We start from the raw sequence: 14,553 nt of genomic DNA on the forward strand, positions 1-14,553 counted from the left end.
CAGTCTGGCAGTGAGGGCTGATGCCTGGCTGTGATCTGCTGCACACTTGCCAGACCTGGATGGGGACTGCACAGCCAGTAGAGTCATTTGCCCCTCTGGGCCAGCTGCCACTGGGCTGTGGCTGCAAAGTTGGCCTTTGTGCATACTACTGTCATGTGTGCCCCCTGCCTGGGCATCTGGGGAGCTGTCACCCAGAAGATGTTCTAGGTTTAGAGGCCTGCTTTGAACTGTCAAAGCATGTCCTCCTGGCCCCAACCGGCCAGGAGGTCATCCACAGTCAGCTGGGTCCAAGATACCAGCTCTGAGCAGACAGGGTCCTACTACTGGCCTCCCTAGCAGGAATTCTGGTGTTCCCCATTGGAACACTGAAATATCCCTGATAAAAAAAATCCCGAAGTCACTCTGTAAAATACCCCAAAATCCATGTTCCTCCACAATTAAAACAAAAAACCATTATATATATATAGTAAGAGACAGCAATCAGTTGGGCAATATTTTATTACTATATCTACAGTGTTAATGCAGTCTGGAAGCCTACCAGTGTCTCTATCATTCTAACAAAGTGAATTCTAAATACCTATATGTTTTGCTGCCTCTCACAGGGGCCACAGCCACCCCAACAGGGGCCAAATGGCCCCTGGAAGGGCTACCACTTCCCTTCAGGGCCCACATGCCCCCCCCAGATTGCTGCCCCAGCCCCCCAGATTGCTGCCCTGCCTGGCCCCATCCCCCACTGGTTCCTGCAGCCCTGCTGATAGCTGCCCCATACAGCCTCACCCCCACTCCCCCAGACTTCCCAATGGCTGCTGTGCCTGGCCTCATTCCCTGCTCACACCCCCAGCCCCCCAAATAGCTGCCCCCACACCCCAGCCTCTAGCACTTAAAAAAGAAAAAGAAAAAAAAGCCTCTACTCACCACAATAGCAAGGGCTGTGGGGCCTCCTGGCAGAGCCCCCCAGACAGCACAGGGCAGCAGAGGCAGAAGGGGGCAGCAGAGCCCGAGCTGGGGCTGCTGTGGCTGTCACCTGGCCCCATGCTTGTGGGTGAGCCCCAGTGACCCCAATGGTAGCTGCTACTGCTGGTGAGTGCGTAGGTTTTTTTTTGCTTTTTTTAATTGCTGGGATACTGGGGCCCGGAGGGGCAGTGATGGTGGGGCTTGGGAGGCTGGGAAGGGGATGGGGCCAGGCAGGGCAATGATGGAGGGGCTCAGGGGACAGGCAGGGGGTGGGGCTGGGTGGGGCCAGGCAGGGCAGGGATCGGGGGGGGGGGGGGGGCTTAGCGAGCAGGCAGGGGATGGGGTCAAGCAGGGCAGTCATGGGGGAGCTTGGGGGCAGGAGGGGGGTGGGGTTGGGTGAGGCAGGGATTGGGTGGCTGGGAGAGTGGGCAGGGCCAGTGGTGGTCCCCTCCCACCTACTTCAGCCCCCTCACCCCCTACATACCAGCACTGTAGCCCAGGTCCAGCTCCCTGCAGCTGGCACACTGCCTGTCCTGCATGGGCAGGCAGTGTGCTTGTCAGCACCAGGATGAGGGTCAGTCATAGAGATGCTCTGGCTGCTTCCTGGCAGGGGAAGCACTGTGACCATGTAGGCGGGCTCCCCAGGGCAGGTGATTGTCTCTGATATGTCCTCCATCAGAGGTCTATATTGAGCAGATTCTTTTTGGTGTTGGGTGGTGGAACTGGAGCTTGCTCCATCCACTCCATGCATTGACCTGGTATTACAGTGCTTCCAGGACCGGTGCAAAAAAACAGAAAAAAACCCAACCAAACAAAAAAAAAATTTCTGTGGAGGACCCATCTTCTGGTTGCCTCAGGGCATGGTCTGGGATTATGCACTGTCCCACTTCTTTCTGCTGCATTTTTTTTTACCTTGGGGAATGTTTTCTCATTCCTGCACATGCCTCTTGTAGTGTCTCAAAGGGCTTTGAGATGCTGCAAGACGCACAGCCATGCTCATCTGGACATGCGCCATGGTGTTGCCCTGTGGGGTCAGGCCAACCCTCAGGATCTCAATATTGTGCTGTTAGACAGGAGGGCGTGGTGTACAATTGCACATGCACACACTCAAAAATCAATTAGGTGTATACACCTACACTAGGCACATACACCCACTCTAGGTGCATGCAACCCCACCAGGCATGTGCACACATACTACCAATCCAGGCACATACACATCCAAAATTATCAGCCTAGGCAAATGCACGCCTATCACCAATTCAAGCACCTACACAAACCAAAAGAAATTAGGCCAGAAGCAATTACCAATACCTGCACATCCAATACACGTATCACTAATTTGTATATCATACACACAGTGACATACATGTATATCAGTTTACATACATACCACTCACCTACACATACACACAGGTGAGTTCCTAATTTGGGTGTTGTAGTGTGTATGTATGTGCTTGGTGTACCTGGGGGAAGGTTAAGGTAAGAGAGAGAGAGTGAAAGTTGCCAGGACCAGGATTAGAACTGGTAGACTCAGAGAAAGCTGGGCTGAGGAGCTGAGGCTTGGGGTTACTTTAGGTTTTTGCTGGTGGAGACTGAGATGAAAGTTGCCAGCACCAGGATTAGAACTAGCAGACTGGAGGGGAGTTGCGGTAACTTAAGGTTAATTGGTGTTAATGGAAATCAGAAAGCTGGCAGAGCAAAGGAGCAATGCCGGGGAGAAGCCCAGAGGCTGAAGCTGGAGCAAGGAGGCTACAGGGGAGGCAAGAGGTATGTGGGGAGAGGAAAACTGGGAGTGGGAGACTGGAGAACACAGAGAAAGAGAGAGAGAGAGTGAAAATGTAGGCAGCGAGAGATAGGGATTGGGAAGAGGTGGCAAGAGGCAAAAAGTGGCGGGAACAGGGCTAAGAGTCTGCAGAAAAGGGACAGAGAGGAGGCAAAAAGTGGCAGGAACAGAACTGAGAGTTGAGAGGGAGAGACAGAGACCAAAATTTAAGATAGGGAAGGGACTGGGGCTTAGTAAAACACAACCCAACTCAGGGTTACAAATGACAGTGGTTTTATTGAACGGGGAGATGTTGACATGATATTTTATAGGTTCCTTTGCATGCATGTGTGCACACGCACACACATGCACACACTGGCAGCAGGGGTTAAAGAGGCTTGGTGCAGGGGCTGAAGTCTGGGAGGAGAAAGATAGAGTCCAAACTGGAGGAGGAAATATGCAGGTGATATCTACCTATCCCAGGGGAAGCACCGTGACCACGTAGGCCCTGCAGCCTCTCCCTGCATTCCGCTCATGTGGGGATTTTGGCCCGCTGATATGTCCTCCATAGGAGGTTTATATTGAGCAGATTCTTTTTGGTATTGGGTGGTGGAACTGGAGCGTGCTCCATCCACTCCATGCATTGACCTGGTATTGCAGTGCCTCCAGGACTGGTGCAAAAAAAAAAAAAAAAAAAAAAAGATATCTACCTATCCCAGGCTGAAAGTGGGTCCTCAATGGCCAGTCAGGGTCTCCTTCAGCTTGGTGTTGTCCAAAGAGGGGTCACTGGCAGGGCCTCTGGTTGGATAGGTGGTGTGGCATGGTGCTGGTCCAGATGGAGAGGGAGTCTCAAGGAGTCAGTCTTCACTACCCCTTTTTATGGGGCAGACTACCTCTGGTCTCCTATGGGAAGGGCCTTTCCAGGCAATGTCAGTCCCATTCCAGAGGGCTCCAGGTGTTCTTACTGAGCATGTGCAGTTTGGCACAATGGTGGGTTGCTTCATCTTTTGTTTCTTGGATGCTGAGGGTGGTTCTAGTGTCTGGGTCTTTGGTCCAGGGAGAGACAAAGTCAGAAATGGTTGGGGAAGGGGAGGGAATGCATTTTAAAAGAAAAAAAAAGAAAAACTGGGGGTTTTGCTACAATGGGACCAGGCCTGGTATTAGTGACAGCCAGAAGGAGCTGCCACCACCACAGCCTCTGCACCGGGGCCCCTGCCACTGCAAGTGCTGCCTCCAGGCTGCCCTTCTACCCCGAGCAGGGGCTGGAGGGGCTGAAACTTTTGGCCAGCTTCAGTGGTGGCAGCCCAGGTGCGGAGGCGGAAGCTGTGGCTCCTTCTGGGTGCTGCCACCACCAGCCACCGCCCCATGGAGACCGGTGCAGGCAGAACCTGAGCCTCGGACTGAGTGTACAGCCCTGGCCCCAGTCTGCCCCACACAGAGTGTCAGGGTCCCTGTAGCACCCATTCCAGACCTGCTCTTCCTGGCCATGATGAGTGGCAGTGGCAGCAGGTAAAAGCAGGACCCAGAGCCCTTGCTGGGGCAGCTGTCACTGCTCATCATGTTTGGGGTGGGCAGGTCTGGAGTGGATGTTGCAGGGACCCTGACTCCTTATATGGGTTCGGATGGGATGGGATGGGGCCAGGGTCAGGGCTGGTGCACTCAGCCCAGGGCTTGGACCTTGCCTGCACAGTCCAAGCTGGTCTCCATGGGGCTAGGGCTGGGGCCAGGGCTGGCAGCAGCAGCCAGAAGGAGCTGGTGCTACCAGGGCTGCTGGGTAATGGAGTCTAGCCACAAATCTGCCCTAGCCTCGCTGTGCACCTGGAGGCACTGGGATGTGCCGTGGGATGGACTGGACCGAGGGACCTGCCATGGCTGGGACAAAGTCCCTCCCATCTGTGGGCTGTATTTTGCCCACCCCTGATCTACAGCCTCTCCTGAGGAGTTGACAGTATTCCAAGATCTGATGGGATTGGTAGAAACATTGAATATTCCACTGGAGATAATCCAAGAAAAGCAAGATAAATTGCTGAAAGTTCTGCAGCTCTGTAGGGGTAAGATAAATTAATACATGACTGTGTGCTTTTGGAACCAGCTAAAGTGATAGGAGACATTCCCACATCTATCATGGTAACTTCCAAGGTTACAGACAAGACATACAAGGTAAGAAAGCTTGTTTCAGCCTCTTATCCCAGGTACCCTGCTACCCTGCTGTTCACAAGAGAACCAACCAGCACCCTAGACCAATACCCAGAGATGGATCCAAAGAAGTTGATTCTTCTCAAATGAAAAATATACTCCTCAGGATCCTCTTACTATATAGTAAACAATTACTTCTCTCTCATTGTAGTGGAAGGACATTGGCAATGCCCATTTCTCTTCTGTTTTTACCCATATGATAGTATAAGATGTTCTTGTTGTTTTGTGCCTTGTGCAAAAACTTGGAGTGGATGATCTATAGGAATCTCTGGGTAAGTGGTTGCCTGGGCTCAAGATGATCATCTGATATCAACTCCGTTGGGCCAGCCATGTCATCTATGTGTCTGACTCCAGAAACAAGTTTTATTCTCCCAGATCACCCAAGGCATATGCTCAAGAGGAGGGCTGGGAGAGCACTTCAGGAAGGTCCTCAAGGCCAACTTAAAACAATGTAACATTAATGTCAACTCATGGGAGACTGTTGCCCAGAACCACTCCAAATGGAGTACGAGTCTGCTGCAGGGATCTGAGTACTTTGAAACCTCATGACAACAACAGGAGATGGAAAAGTGGGAGTGTGTCCCGGACCACATCAAGAATTCAGTATCATGCCCCCCTGCCACCCCTCTTCTCCATTGTCATTTTCATGTAGAGAGAGGCCAAAGCATGCAACTTTTGGCTCAGAATCAGGCTTAAACCCTATTCCCACTCTAACCCACCTGCATGGACACAATTGTGCATACATCACAGTTTATAGGTCTTCTGGATGAAGGGATACAGTCTGGAAATGGGCTCAGGTTCTAAACTCTTGACCTGTGAAATACTGGTGTGTACAAGGTCCAGGGACTTCATTCAGGCCCATCTAACTTTCTGTGGGTGCATCTACACATGTTTTTTTACTGTGGAGGCTAATTAGCTTCACAAAAGCATCACCATCTACATGTGCTCTTATATTAGGGTTAGCTCAATAAGCTAATTGACTTCGGCATAAGATAGTACTGTCAGAGACAGTACTAGTTTACGGCGGAGTAAGTAACTGTGGTGAAACGCATGTGTGGACTGTGACAGAGTCTGGGTACAAGGGTGCTAAAGTGCAGGGGCTGCCTGCTGCTTAGCCACACGGCTCTGCAGTCCTGCACTCTGATTCCATTCAGACTTATTTAATTTATGCTTGGTAAATATGCTTGGTTTATCCTTTAAGTTCAGATATAGAAAAGTGGTATGTAGCAACCAGTTTGAACAGGTGCTAGTATGAACCCATACCTATCAACTCAATGAAGCCCAGATGTGTAACACTGCTCTTCATGACATGTAACAGACAAAAACGAATGGAGAAATGATTTTGAGTTTCTTTTCTTTCATGTGGTTAAACCTTAGCAACATAGGAGTTTAGTAGCCTATCTCAGACAGTATCCATTCTTGGATTAGATGCTTTAGAGGAATCTGTGAGCAACTGTGTAATGGCCTGTTACACATTACTTACCTACCTACAAGGAAATTTCTTCCCCCTCACCTCACCCCCACCATTAGGAGTTGAGACACAAGAGTTATAGCCTTTTAAATATGTTCAATGGTTATACTATTGTTACACTATTATCTTATTATCCATATCAATATCGAACACTTCCCTACTTTGTAACCTCTCTCAACTGTCTGTCTCTGACACTAATAATAATATAATATAACACCTTTCATCAAAAAATTTCAAGGTGTTTACAGTGAATGAAAGCCTTACAATTCTCTTTTCAGGTCATAATATTTTATTCCCCTTTTACAGGTGGGGAGACTGAAACACAAGGTATTAGTATGCAACTTAGTGCCTACTAATTTAAGTAGAAAACTATGTATTGATTTTAACGGGCTTTGGATCAGGCTTTCAGTGAGCTGCCCCAAATCTTACAGCCTATCAGTGGCAAAGCTGAGGAGAGAAGCCAGATCATCCCAGTTCCTTGTCATGTGCATTAGACCCTGTCCCAGTCTTTTTGTTGTATGAACTCTGTCCCTGTTCGGTAGGACAGGGATTACGAGCAGAATAATCACCCTTGTGCCTTTTTGTAGCACCTTGGACATGCTTCATGGTCATTAAAGACATGTCAAAACAACCTCCATGCAGGGGCAGATCCAGGGGAGGTGCTGTGGTACAGTTGCACTACCTTTTGATTCCTGGTTCACCCAAAGTTTCAAACCAACTGCCTGCTCATAGTCCAACAATGCTCCTATTTCACAGCCCTGCAAACTGTTTAACAGCTAGCTGAGAACATTAACTCAAGTGCAGAAATAAGTTTCAGTGAAGCATTAGATGTACTGTCAAGATGCTCAAGGAGGCTAGGTTTTGTTTTATAAATCTGAAACAGCTGTACATTTAATTCTAATGACCACAGGACTAAGAAAGCAACATATTTTGATTGTCTTGCCTCATTTGTTGTGGGATTTTTATACATAATATAAGATAAAGAAAATGAATGCATATTTCAATAAAGTTATATGTGTTTTTGCTTCAATCTTAAACTGAATAATATAACCCTAGGCCCATAGCATATTATCAAATTTTCTAGTTTCTTTTTACCTGGAGAAAAAGTGTTGTGTTATATGTGATGAGGCACTGCACCATCTGCACCCCTCTTCCACATCCTAGATCTGCCTGTGCCTCCACGCAGTGTTTGGGAGCCGTGTGGTAAAATATCTTGCATCTACTTGTTCATGCTCTGCACACTCCCACTCCCAGAACTTGTCTTGTTTTAGTACATTGTTCAGTGTAATGTTTGATTTTAGTCTGATCCTGGATACAAGTCAAAATGAACCAGAGCCCTGCAGAAACCCCACAGAATTGCATCATGTTTTCAAGTTGAAAGGACTGTTTTGAGTAAAGGAGAAGCCCTGACATGTGTCTTTCTCCTGTCTCAGTGCCTGAGTCCTCAGGGATCTGTTCTAATGCCCTGTGATTTTTGCTTAGTTTTTTAAGCAGAATTAAGAGTGACAGTCCCAGAAGAGGAAAATCTTGAGCTGAGACTTTGTTTCCCTCTCCAGAGGCAAAGGGACTTTAAGACATCTTGATGCTTGAGGATGCCAGGTGGCACCAAGGCCCAAAATGGGCTCAGCATAATTTAGAGTAGTTTTGGGATACTCTAATTTACAGCAGCTTCCTGAGGCTGCTCCATAGTTTAACCAGCCCTAAATCTATGTAGCAGCATATACCATTGAGACTTTTCTCTTCCTGATAGGCTTTCTCTCAACTGCACACCTGTCCTGGGGCTAGCAAGGGATCCAGCAGAGGATTACAATTTGCTTATACTGGGGGGAGGGGGGGGGAGGAGGAGAGGGGGACACGGGGAGTTGCCTTCTATTACCTCTGAACTGCATATAGGTACCAGGGATCAGAGTCTGTCACCTGGTTTCTGTTGGACCCATGATGGCTATAGACTTCAGGTATTAGTCCTTGAACAACATAAGTCAGTTTAATAGATTTTCCATGATTTGCTCTAGTGTGGTGGTTCTTAACAATGGTTCCACAAGCTGCAGGGAGATAAGCACTTGCTCTTCCCTGCCTGACCTCTATGCAAGAAGATAAGTGCAGGCTCATCTGTGCCCAGCTCCAGTGTAAGAAGGTATGTTCATACCTACATGAGGAGCCAAGTTCTCCTTCCTCCCCAAGATCCCTGTGCAGGGTTGCCAAATGTCCACAAATTTATATATATATATTTATATTTATCTGTAAAAAAAAAATAAAAAAACAAAGCTAGAAACTCCTGTCAGTAAAGTCTATAAAATGTGAGCCATCTGTAAAAAAGATTAAACTTGTTGCTGCCAGTTCACGTGCAAGGAGGTAAGTGATTTCCCTGCCCCACTGCTCTGCAGGGAGCTAAGTGCTCACTCTTTTCCTACCCTCTGAGCCCCTGTGCCAGGAGTTAAGTGCTGCAATAAATAAATTCATTATTGAAATGGTGTGCTGCTGAATTTAGGACTTATGGAAGGGTGCCGGGAGCCTAGGAAAATTGAGAACCATTGGGCTTGTGTCACATCAGCTTTTAAAGCACGTGTATATATGACTAACCAAGTTTGCATTAGATATGGGTCAATACAACAAAAAAATTCCCAGTCATTCAGACTTTTAAATCAACTCATTTAAAATTTAATTCTTGAATGCTCGTATCTCCCTCCACCCCCATCTCCTGTGAATACTCAGGCAAGAAAATTCCCTGACTGGAATGTTCACAGAAGCTAATTGTAAGTGAATAATACAGCATATTCACTGGAAGCACATTTCCAATTTGTAATGGCAAATACTGCACCAGAATCCTTGGTCTATAAATTGTGCTCATCCAGACTAGGGATGGAAGTATACAACCTATCAAATCAGCTGGAATTTCAAATACTTGCAGTAAACCTTGTCCAAGTGTAAACAAGACTTCACTCTTCTGCATCTAGTCTACCTTGGCATTTCTGAAAATCCCACCAACTGCCTCTGTACTTCCTTAGGCATCTACTTTGAAATGTGGTCCTGTGTCATTCTGGTATCAGGGATATGGGATTTCACCCTTCTGTTTAAAGCATGGGTTTAAAGCATTCTGGTTAAAGCAGAGCAGCAGATCAGATAGGGACTACAGGGCATGGAGCAGAAAACAGAGCAACAGATCAAGTAGGACAATGAAATCACAGAGAAGGTTCAGGACTAACTTGTGACATGCTTGCAAAAAAAGTGCTCCCACTTGGAGACATTAACATGAAAAGTTGTGCATCTGAGAAAAAAGGATGAGTTTCTATTAGTGTCTCTCAGCTCCTTCCCTACTCCTTCTAAAATCAGCAGCTAAACTTACACTGCCTTAGGAGGGGAAGCAAGCTGCCCTGCTGGGGTTGCTTTTGTGAGAAAGGCCTAGCAGATTGAACCTGTTATGCTGGAGGATGGTAGTAATGCCAGCAAGCCTGCCTGTGGTCTCCGAGCAGTCACAGACCCCATTTAGGCTGCTGGACTTATCAGCTACCCTTCATTCTGGCTAAATGAAAGAAAGCAATTAGACTTTTGGAGTTGTTATGGTACTAACCAAAGTGCTTGCCACATGGACAGAGTTAGAAACAACATAGGGAAAAATAGAGGGTTTTCCTTGGACACTGGCTGAAAATGAAGGGGCTGAGGCTAATTAGATCATTTGTGTATGTCCAAAGCAAAAAGCCAAAAGAAAACAGCCAGAAAGTTAACAGAAAACCATAGAACATGGCGGTTGAAGGAGGACTAAAGCATAAAAAAAATTTGTTTTAGGTTCACGCTATTGCTGATAGCTTCAGTGAATGGGACACTGGCTGCCATTATATTATGGGCAGCCTAGAAGCCAGGGTCTAATTCTGTACAAAAACCCCCCAGATGGTCTCTGCTGTGGTTGCTGCTGGAGTGCTTGGGTGGCTAGATAATGATGCAACTGTTTAACCTAAATCGATTAAGTTTGAGTGCACATGGATCCAGGTCTATCTTAGACTGGGTTCCATCATTTTTAAATCAGTTGATATGCATCACGCTTGTGTTCTGTTATGGGTGTAAACTGGTTTTCAGTCACTTATACCAGTTTATGTGTAATGTTTATATGTGGCCTAGGAGTCAGTTCATGTATTTTAAAGCCTTCAGACTTGATTTTGGGGCAGGGGAAAATAGTCCCTACAGTAGGGTCTTACTGTGTAGTATTATTTAGCAGTTCTTAAAAAGGTACCTGCTTTTGAGGGGCTGCTGCATTTATGGCCTTATCAGTGGGTGCTGTTCTCTGAAAAACCACATGCATTCTGGATGTGAAATGCCATTTGTTGTGCTCCACGTAACCAGAGGAACCCATACTGCTTTCAAGGGGTTCTTTCTGAATCTTATTGTTCTCCTTGGTTGTGCTCAGTGTGGAAGAAGTAAGTATTTGTCCCTGTTGCTCTTGAATGCAGGCATCTTTTTAACTTGATATTTCATACTGATGTAGAAAAAGCTTTACAAAAGTTACAGGAGGAGTTCTCTCCTATGCTGTGATCTTTGCCAGGGAGCGTACAATGTGGGGGGGGTGCAAGCTTTGCCCAAGGTAGTTTAATGCTGTCCAGTGAGGGCTCTGTTGTGAAGCTCCAGCATAGGAAACATCAGTGATGAACCTGAAACAAAGGGGCACGTTTGCTGGGAAGGGGGCAAGACCACAGCATACACATGATTCCCACATATGGTGCCTGGAATTCCCACTGTATGTTATATACATTGCTGTGTGCCTGTCAAGCTACTGTAACCTAAATGCCACTGTAGTATCTCTAAATCATGGCTCGTCAACTGGTGACCTGTGGGATGCATCTGGTCCTGAGTTGTTACCCAGGTCATGGTTCTGGACACTGCTCTGTCGCCATCACTTCCTAGCTGCTGCTACTGGAGTCTGCAGTCTCTCCTTCCCTCCTTCTGCTTCTGCTGCCTGCCCCCAGACACTCAGTTTAACATCCCTACTCTAAATTACAGCAGCTGTGGCAGTGCCTGATTTCAATCCGTTAGTATTGCTGGGGTTCTTAGGCCATACCTATGTCTTCCAGCTTCTAAACTGTCAGTTCAAGGTAAATCCAAGTACCAGGTTTCTCTTGCTAGCCACCATTTAAAAAACATTCCTATTCTGGATGTGAATAATTTACAGGATAGCCCTGAATTTCCTTGAGGTAGATTAAAATAACATGGATTTTATGAAAGGATTTAGTTTCTCCCTATGGTTGTGCAAATTATCCTTTCAGTTTGGGTCAGATTCAACATAGGACTGCAGCACGCCTGAGGAGGGAATTTGGAACAATTTGTTTTAAAGTCACTTTTGTGTGTGTCCATCTATATCTACCACCAGGACTAACACAAGTTAGGTTGTCAGCTGGGCATTATGATACTAGCTGGTTCCTGTGGAAGACAGTGGTGCACTGGCTGCATCTTTTTTATGGCATTGATGTGGGCAGGCACTGGGAGTAGGTGACAGAGAGTGGATGTGGTTGGCTCTGAGTCAGCAGAAGGATTATTGTTAGTCACAGGGGCTTATTAAGGATGGAAACATGCCATTAGTCTCATTTGTGAGACCTGCTAGCATGTAGCATTACCTTTTTTTTCTTTTCTGTTCTGAATGTTCCCAATTATAACATTTCATACCCTCTGATGTGGTAAAGAGTCTTTCCATTGTAACATCTGAAAGGCTACAATGAAATGCCACTTGCAAATGGCGTGAAAGCTTCCTGCCTAATGGAGAAAACCTGCTTAAGGGCTTCCAATCTTGCAACCTAGAGGAATAGAAGTAATTAGATTTCTGAATATCCTCTTATTCTATTCTGTATAGGTTCTTATACCCTGCTCATCAGCATTTTATCCAAGGGCCTTCCAGGATTGCATTAAGTAATGCAAGGGGTCCATACTCAAGCTCCAAGAAAAAGCTGATTATTTTTTTGTTCTTTAACTAGATGCAGATTCTTATTGGGAGGCAGACAGTAACTTTAAAGGGCATGTACACTGCACACTTCTTATGCCAGGCAGTGGTGTGCTCAGATGAGATGCTGAGAAGCTAATTACTTTGTATACAATGCTGTGCAAATACAGCTATACTACATCCAATTCAGGAGGCAGCAGAACAGAGCAGTGTGATGTTGTAACACTCCATTACATATCATAGGAAGCTTATGATAGTAAATTTGTGGTTTAGATACATCCTAAGAGTTCTTACTAAACATCCCAAAGAGGCATGACTTTAGGTGGGATACAATGGCTAATTTCTGATGTTGCAACCTTTGCCTTTGATCTTGAATGCAAGAACATTCTTAATGGAAGGGGAAAATGAATTATTCCCACCCCACCCTGGACCTTGCACACCACCTGGGATGGGTGGTGCCCCAGGCCAGCCCCAGCCCCAGCTTCCAACCTTGCCCCACTCCCTCCCTCACTGTGGGAGCTCGGCATGAACCACCACCTCAATCTGCACCCCAATCCCTCCCTGCATCACCTATGCCCCCTTCCCACAGACTTATCTGCAGGCCCCCCGCATCCAATTTGCCTCCTCCCAGTCCCCCCAGCTCCCAGCAGCAACTTGCACGCTAGAACTCTGCAGAAGCAAAGACACAATCCGTGTTTTTTCATGGCAAATGAAAAGCCTGGATCCCTGGTGATGACAGACAAGTGGAGGAGGTTGCTTCACTTGGTATTTCCTTGCTTTGAAAAGTGGGCATCAACTTTTTGAAGACCATGTGTCTGCCTTTGAGCATTTTATTTTGATTTGTTCTATGGTGACAGAGGAAAAGGGGGTGGGACTAGAACAGATCAGGAAATATAAGCAGAACCAGCCCTCCTAGTCTTCAAACAAGCACCGAACCTCACCAGTCTCATCACCAGAAGCAAACTTCCTATGGACCAAAACACACCAAATGGATCCAGACCATGCTGGGCAAGAAATGTAAAACCTGCCAACACATCTCCACCACTCCCACAATAACTACACCCCACAACACAGCCATCAACATTCTAGGATCTTATACTTGCATCTCCAGAAATGTAATATAATCTTATGCAGTGCAACAATGCCCTGATGGAAAATATGTAGAAGAAACCGAACAACAACTGCGTACCACAAATTCACAGAAGTTTAGAGCTGGAAGGGACCTCATGAGATCATTGGGTCCAACCTCACCCCCGCTCTGGGCAGGAAAGACTGTTGGGGTCAAATAACCCCAGCAAGGTGTGCGTTGTGTCTAGTCTCCTTTTGAAGATCTCCAAGGTAGGTGCCTGCACCATGCCTGCTGGGAGTCTATTCCAGAGTCTGGTCACACGAAACATAAAGTTTTTCCTTATATCTAGTCTGAAATGTCCTTCTAAGATTTTATAACCATTGCTCCTGGTTTTCCCTTGAGGCGCTCCGGTGAATAGTTGTTCACCTGGCCCCTGATGCTCTCCCCTGATATATTTGGAAGCTGCCACCAAATCCCCCCAAAGTCTTCTCTTTTCTAGGCTGAACAGTCCCATATCTGTGAGCCTTTCCTCGTATGGCTTCCTCTTCAGGCCTCTAATCATACAAGTGGCTCTTCTCTGGACTCTCTCAAGCTTCTCCACATCCTTCTTGAAGTGTGGTGCCCAGATCTGGATGCAGTACTCCAGCTGTGGCCTCACCAATGCCAAGTAGAGCAGGAGAATAACTTCCTTAGTTTTGCTTGAGATGCATTGGTTGATGCAGGCCAGCATATTGTTTGTTCTGCTAACTGTAGCATCCCAGTGGTGGCTCGTATTCATTTTATGGTCAATTATGACCCCCAGGTCCCTTTCAGATGTGGTGCTAGCTAGCGTAGTACCACCGAGCCTGTAAGTTTCATAGATTTTTCCTCCGCAGATGGAGCACTTTACACTTCTCAGCGCTGAACAGCATCTGGTTTTGGTTCGCCCATCTAATCTGTCTAGGTCTACCTGGATCATCAGCCTACCCTGAGGCATGGCTGCATTTCCCCAGAGCTTAGTGTCATCATCAAATTTTGCCAGTATGCTTTTCACGCCCACATTCAGATCATTGATGTAGATGTTGAAAAGTACCTGTCCATGTATCAAACCCTGGGGGGGGGGGCTCCACTGGCTACTTTCTGACAGGTCTACACAGATCCATCTATTAGTACTGTCTGGGTCTGACCCTGAGATGATCTCC

General features: G+C 46.8%; 2 pseudogenes; both read left to right on the plus strand.

The window, feature by feature from the left end:
• Positions 1 to 1,617: 1,617 nt before the first annotated feature.
• Positions 1,618 to 1,746, plus strand: LOC149872128 (U2 spliceosomal RNA; annotated as a pseudogene).
• A 1,487-nt stretch (positions 1,747 to 3,233) lies between these two features.
• LOC149872129 (U2 spliceosomal RNA) lies at positions 3,234 to 3,401 on the plus strand (annotated as a pseudogene).
• Positions 3,402 to 14,553: the final 11,152 nt, after the last annotated feature.

This window comes from Crocodylus siamensis, chromosome 2, assembly GCF_052110815.1.
Source record: "Crocodylus siamensis isolate JL-2025a chromosome 2, ASM5211081v1, whole genome shotgun sequence".
NCBI classification, from domain to species: Eukaryota; Metazoa; Chordata; order Crocodylia; family Crocodylidae; genus Crocodylus; species Crocodylus siamensis.